Source organism: Vipera ursinii (genome assembly GCF_947247035.1).
Source record: "Vipera ursinii genome assembly, chromosome: 2".
NCBI classification, from domain to species: Eukaryota; Metazoa; Chordata; class Lepidosauria; order Squamata; family Viperidae; genus Vipera; species Vipera ursinii.
Genome location: NC_139513.1, coordinates 150,608,757 through 150,614,767, shown reverse-complemented (window position 1 = coordinate 150,614,767; position 6,011 = coordinate 150,608,757).

The following is a 6,011-nucleotide window of genomic DNA, read 5'->3' as shown; positions in this document are numbered from 1 at the left end:
GACATGTCAAACTTGTGACGTCACGTATCGGGACGGTTTTGCCATTGCTGGCAATGGGGTGGGCGCAGCTTCCGGATGACACGTCCGGCCCGCGGGCCAGCAGTTTGACAGCCCTGGGCTACGTGAATATGCAAGGCTCCTTGCAGAAGTGGCGCAAAACCTATTGTGTAAATCACCTAAAAATGTTAACCAGATATTAAGAACATTTAAGTCAGCATTGGGCTTCTGTTGGTCCTCTACCAAGGAGACAATTGGCAAGATCCTCCTCTTGCAGTTCTGCAGAAGACTTTATGGTGACATGACATCAAGAAGTTCTCATTTTGATTTTCTCAAACTAGCATTCTATATCGGCCCTGCATTTTAAACAGTAGTCTTGTCCAAGAGCAACTGGGGTTCTCTGCTTTTTTTTTGCTGCTGTTTGGTTAATGGAGCAAGGAAGGCTGTAGCAGTTGTTGGAAAGAGTTACAGTAGATGTAGATACTGGACCTAAACTCAAGTTTTTAATATTTTAATTGTACGTTGTATCTTACTTTCCTGAAATATATTTGTATTAGCTGGATACAGGTTTTGCACTAGGAAACATTCAGATCTTACCTATTTGGACAGATGTAAAAAATAGTGATACTCAGTGGAACTGTCATTAAAATGTCACTTTGCGACACTGAACAAGTTTAATAAATAAAAATAAATATCAGCAGAAGACCCATCCCATCTGGAGGCCTTGAAGTGTGCTTAAGATCTTTTCTGCTTTTGAAGTAGCTAAAAGGAGAGGGGAAGCTAGCTAGTTTTAGTTGCTGGCAATTACACTAAACAGCTGACTAAATGAATGAAGGCTGCCTACACCCCTTCCAGAGGACTACATTTTAGGCTGATTTTCTATCTCCCTGCTCTTAACCACACACAGTTAGTGAGAAATAGCTAGATGCAGTAGCTAAGTTTCCTTAATGTCGTTCAAAATAAAGCAGCAGCAACTGCCATTACAAATGACTGTTAACAACTTGATTTCTAGTGGTTGTGGAGACAACCTTGGTCACATTACAAACAAAAATTGTGTACACTTGTGTAGAACTCTTAATAGTTTTACGTTACAACTCAAATTTTCTGCATTCGGGCATTTGCTTGCAAAAGCTAAGCAATTTTATTATCAGAGCAATATTATACTGTATGTCAGTTGGGCCGAGAGTGCTATAGTGTAGTCTGCAATAAGGAAGCCCTTGTTTTAAACTATATTAACTTTAACTTAGTGTAGCTTTAGCGAACAGCATCAACAGCATCCAGAGACCCCTTTTGTCCCTAGTTGTTTCATCAGCCAACCAAACTCCTGAGTACATCTGGATGTTTTAACAATAATTTTGTTAGTAAAATATATTGAAAACCTACACTGACATTTGCACTTAGGTGTTTAGGCTGTAGAAGGGGAGACATTTGGTGTTAAGTGTGATTTTCTCTTGCTTTGCTTGCTGGTGGAGATAAAAGAAACTGCAGAAGTCCAACAACAGTTATTTACAATTCTATTAAACTTCTTTGGCGTCTGAATTTTTAGTAGGCATTGTACATTCCCTTTCAAACACACTTTTGTGCATCCTTAAGGAATAGAAATGTCCTTAAGTGCAACTTAATAAATGAAAGCTGGAATCCTTACAATGGGGAACTCTGGTCATGTTGAGAAAATAGATGTAAGGAAGGGGGGGGCATGTTTCAGATTTACTCTCGCATACATGCTATTGCATTTGGAAATACAAACGAAACGAAGGGCTATATATTAGCATGCCAACACTGAATACAAAATGGTCTTTAATTGAAATCCGTAGTGCCATTATTCATCTAAGCAATGTTAGTTCCATACAGTTATGATCTATCTTACAAGGGTAGATGTCAAAACAAGAATAGGGAAAGCACAGATCCAAAGTGGTAGGAAGTATGGCTTTATCGAAGGGAACGAGAACTTGCCTTCCACAGGAAGAATGACAAAACTTAAGTTGGGAGAGGCCAAAGTGTGTGTCTTAACATCATGCTTGCTGCGTAAGTGCAGCGTTTCTTACAGAGGCTTTATGCTGGCAAGAGAATGAATACAGCCGTAAGGAGCCTGAACAGAGACCCTGGATTTTACAACATAGATTCAAGTGTGTTAACGAAGGACAGAATCATTTTAACCTGCTGTAAAAGAACGTATACTATCTGCCAGGAGTTTGGCTTTCATTTCCTGTTTTTGAGAGTTTTGATTTGCAGATTGGGAGACCTATTTTGTGTATGTTAATTTTTACGGTTGGAAAATCAAGCCCAGTATTGATTTTTCTTAACAACGTTTTTCCAAACTAGGAGGCACATAACTTTTCTTAGCAGAGCTATCTGAAGCACCAGTATTTGACTTCAAAAATTCGGAGCGTGTTGCCCACAACTGAATTACAGCTCCATTTTACAGAGGCAGGCTGCGAATTCTGGGTGCCATCGCAAGAGGCTACCAGTTGGGCGAGATAGGTTTAACCCATTCCCTCATATAAAAAGAGTCAGTAACCGCAACGAACTTTTACGTAATTGTGGCTTCTGCTGGCTGTACGCGAAATATAAAAATGCTAATTTATCAGCACTGAAATTGGCCAGCAATAGGAGATAAAATTCTGCAGGACTTGATCTATGTTTACAAGGGTTTGACGCTGAATTCTGGTTTTAATTTTGCTTTGAGATTTCTACCCACATTTGAGCTTTCTCACTACTGTTATCTTACCAAATGACCTTGCATGGATCAAATCAAAGGGCTACCTGATGTAAAACTTAGCTGCAATAAGAACCCAATTGCCCTGGCTTATTTGTTCAAGCTAACCACTTTGGGCTTCAATCTTGAATCAAGTTCATAAGACACCTAAGGAAGAGAGGATGGAAAAATGACATCTTTCCATCATTTCCACAGAAGTGTCATTTTGTGACTGAAAATCTAAGGATGAATTGATCTGTAAAGTTGTTGGATGAATCTAGTTGTGTTTTCTGAGTGCAAGAAGGAAGGACCACATCAGTTGTGTTAACTTTTGCAAGTATACTAGCTAGCCATATCTACACTTCCCCACCCCACCCCAGCTGTATATTCAGGGTGAAATGGGGTCTTGATGCATGTCCAGCCATCGTCTCTAATTTAATTTGCCACATTTGTAATAAGGGGAAGCCAAATATATAGTGCAAAGTGCATACGGCTTCTTTCTCGATTGTTTTGTAGCACGGGCACAAAAATGTCGGGTGTCTGAAACAAATAGGAAAATGCCTATCACACTGAAGTGGTGGGAAACTTTAAAAAAGTGCCTAACTCCTGCCATGCAGTTAAAAGTATTTTTAAGAAGTGTCCGCAGGAAACATTAAATACAGTCAACATTTTGATTAGAACCTGCCTCAAAATTACACCCGATGCTGTAGCCTTGCCAAGAAGACGACAGATAACAATGCTTGGAAGACAGGCTGTTTTCTCTCTGGAGTTTAGCCACAAGATCTTTTGGGTAGGTGTATAGGGAACACAAAACACGACCCATGCTGACCCCTTCTGCAGAAAGGAAATTTAAAACGGGAAGCTCTAAATTATGTGAAAATTCTTACATTTTCCAAACTTCAACCGCCTGCTAGGGCTAGTCAGGAGGGAGGCACAAGGCAGTACGGCGGTGTTGAACATGGTTCTTTCTCCCTTTCACTGAGTTTGATAAATTTCTTTAGTCAAGAATTTCTATTTGAAAGGTTAGAGAAGCAGCTAGACATGTAATTTCGCATCTTCCCTGCCGTCAATCTTGGTTCTCCTGCTTCTAAGGTTATTTCCATTTAGCTGATGGATCTCCTGTAGAGCTAGGAAGCTGGAATTTGAGTTGTGGTATTGCCCAGGTGTAGTGATGGCGAACCTTTTAGAGACCGAGTGCCCAAACTGCAACCCAAAACCCACTTATGTTATCATCGGGTGCCGGGTGGGCATGGCCCATTGGCTGGGTGTGGCTCATTGGGTAGGCGTGGCCCATTGGGTGAGCGTGGCCGGGTTAGTAACGGCAGACTGGGTGGGACTAAAAAGTTCAATCAATCAATTCCAACTTTGATCTTTTTTTCCCCGCAAGTTGAAATTGATTGATTGAACCTTTTTTTTTTTTTTGCACACGGCAGAAGCCTAAAGCGAAAAAGGTTTTATGAAACCCAGCTGAAGGCCTAGGACTGGGGCGACGGCGTGCGTGCCTACAGAGAGGGCTCTGCGTGCCACCTGTGGCACGTGTGCCATAGGTTCGCCACCACAGGCCCAAGGAGTGTCTGCCTCTGTCCACGGCTGAGAACATTTGGGTGCTACTACTGATTGTGAATTCACTGGGAGCTAGCTGCCAGTCGCCTGAGATTCATTTATTGACTCTGCTATATTTCTTGCTTTTCAGCAGGTGGCACCATTTGCCTGATCTTGTTTGGGTTCAGAAGCTAAGCAGGCAGAGGTCTAGTTAGTATTTGGATGGATGCTCTCCAGGAAGCCCCCGGACTCTCAAAATGGGAAGCTGAAAAACATCATGGAAGAAAGCATTGACAAATGCTTCTCTACAGCAGCCTTTTTGGCACCAGGGACCAGCTTCCTGGAAGACAAATGTTTCCACGCCCGGGGGAGGGGGAGGAAGAGCGCACAACATAGATCCCTCACATGCACAGTTTATAGTAGGTTTTGCGTTCCTGTAAGAATCTAATGCCTCATGATCTGAGGCGGAGCTGAGGCATTGATGCTAGCGCTGGAGAGCAGCTGCAAATACAGGTAGTCCTTGACTTAGGACCATAATTGAGCCCAACATTTCTGTTGCTAAGTGAAACATTTGTTAAATGAATTTTGTCCCATTTTATGACCTTTCTCGCCAGAGTTGTTAGGTGAATCACTGCCGTTGTTAAATTAGTAAGACTGTTGTTAAGTGAATCTGGCTCCCCCCCCCATTGACTTGGCTTGCCAGATGGTCACAAAAGGGGATCACATGGCCACGGGACATGGCAATCGTCAAGGGTACGAACCAGTTGCCAAGCATCTGAATTTTGATCATGGGACCATAGGGATGCTGCAGTGGTCATAAGAGTGAAAAACTGTCATAAATCACTTTTTTCAGTGCCATTGTAACTTTGGTCACTAAATGAACTGTTGTAAGTCGAGGACTACCTGTACAGATGAAGCTTTGCCTGCTCACCTACCGCTCACCTCCAGATGTGCGGCCTGATTCCTAACAGGCCGCGGACTGGGACCAGTCCTTGGCCCAGGGGTTGAGGACCCCTGCTCCAGAGTACTCTACAGGAATCAAGCCTAGCTTGATACTTCTTAAGGGTAATAGCACTTAGAGTTATATAGAGCTTCACAGTGCTTTACAGCCCTCTCTAAGCGGTATACAGAATCAGCCTATTGCCCCCAACAATCTGGGTCCTCATTTTACGGACCTCGGAAAGATGGAAGGCTGAGTCAACCTTGAGCCGGTGAGACTCGAACTGCTGGCAGTTGGCAGTCGGCAGAATTAGGCCACAATACTACATTCTAACCACTGCGCCACCAACAGCTCTTACAGATAGTCCTCACTTACTGTGTCCTGTTTAACGACAGAAGTGATGACAGCGTGTGCTTCATGGCCAGCCTGCAGCAAAATTGCAAGTTGCAATCATGCGATATTTCGCTTAAGGAGCGCAGGCGATTTGCTTAACGACTGGAGTGGGAGTGGCCTTGTCGGTTCTGCACAGTCACATGAAGTTTTTTGCTTAATGACCTTTTCACTTAGTCACTGAGTTGCTGGCTGTGATTCTGTTCTTTAAGTCAGGACAGCCATATAGAAAAGGCAAAAGTTCAAGCTGAAATTTAAGTTGTTCTTTTAGTTAGTGGCTTTTTGGAAAAGGCCAAAAGCACAGGATTCCCAATAAGGGCCCAGGCCTGGATGACTTGCAACAGAGAATATTTTCACTAGTCCTTCTGTCTGAGGGTTATTGTTGCCACGTGATGGTCATGTGGATCTTTGCAGCCCAGCTATCATTCTCTTACTCTGGCCTGTGAA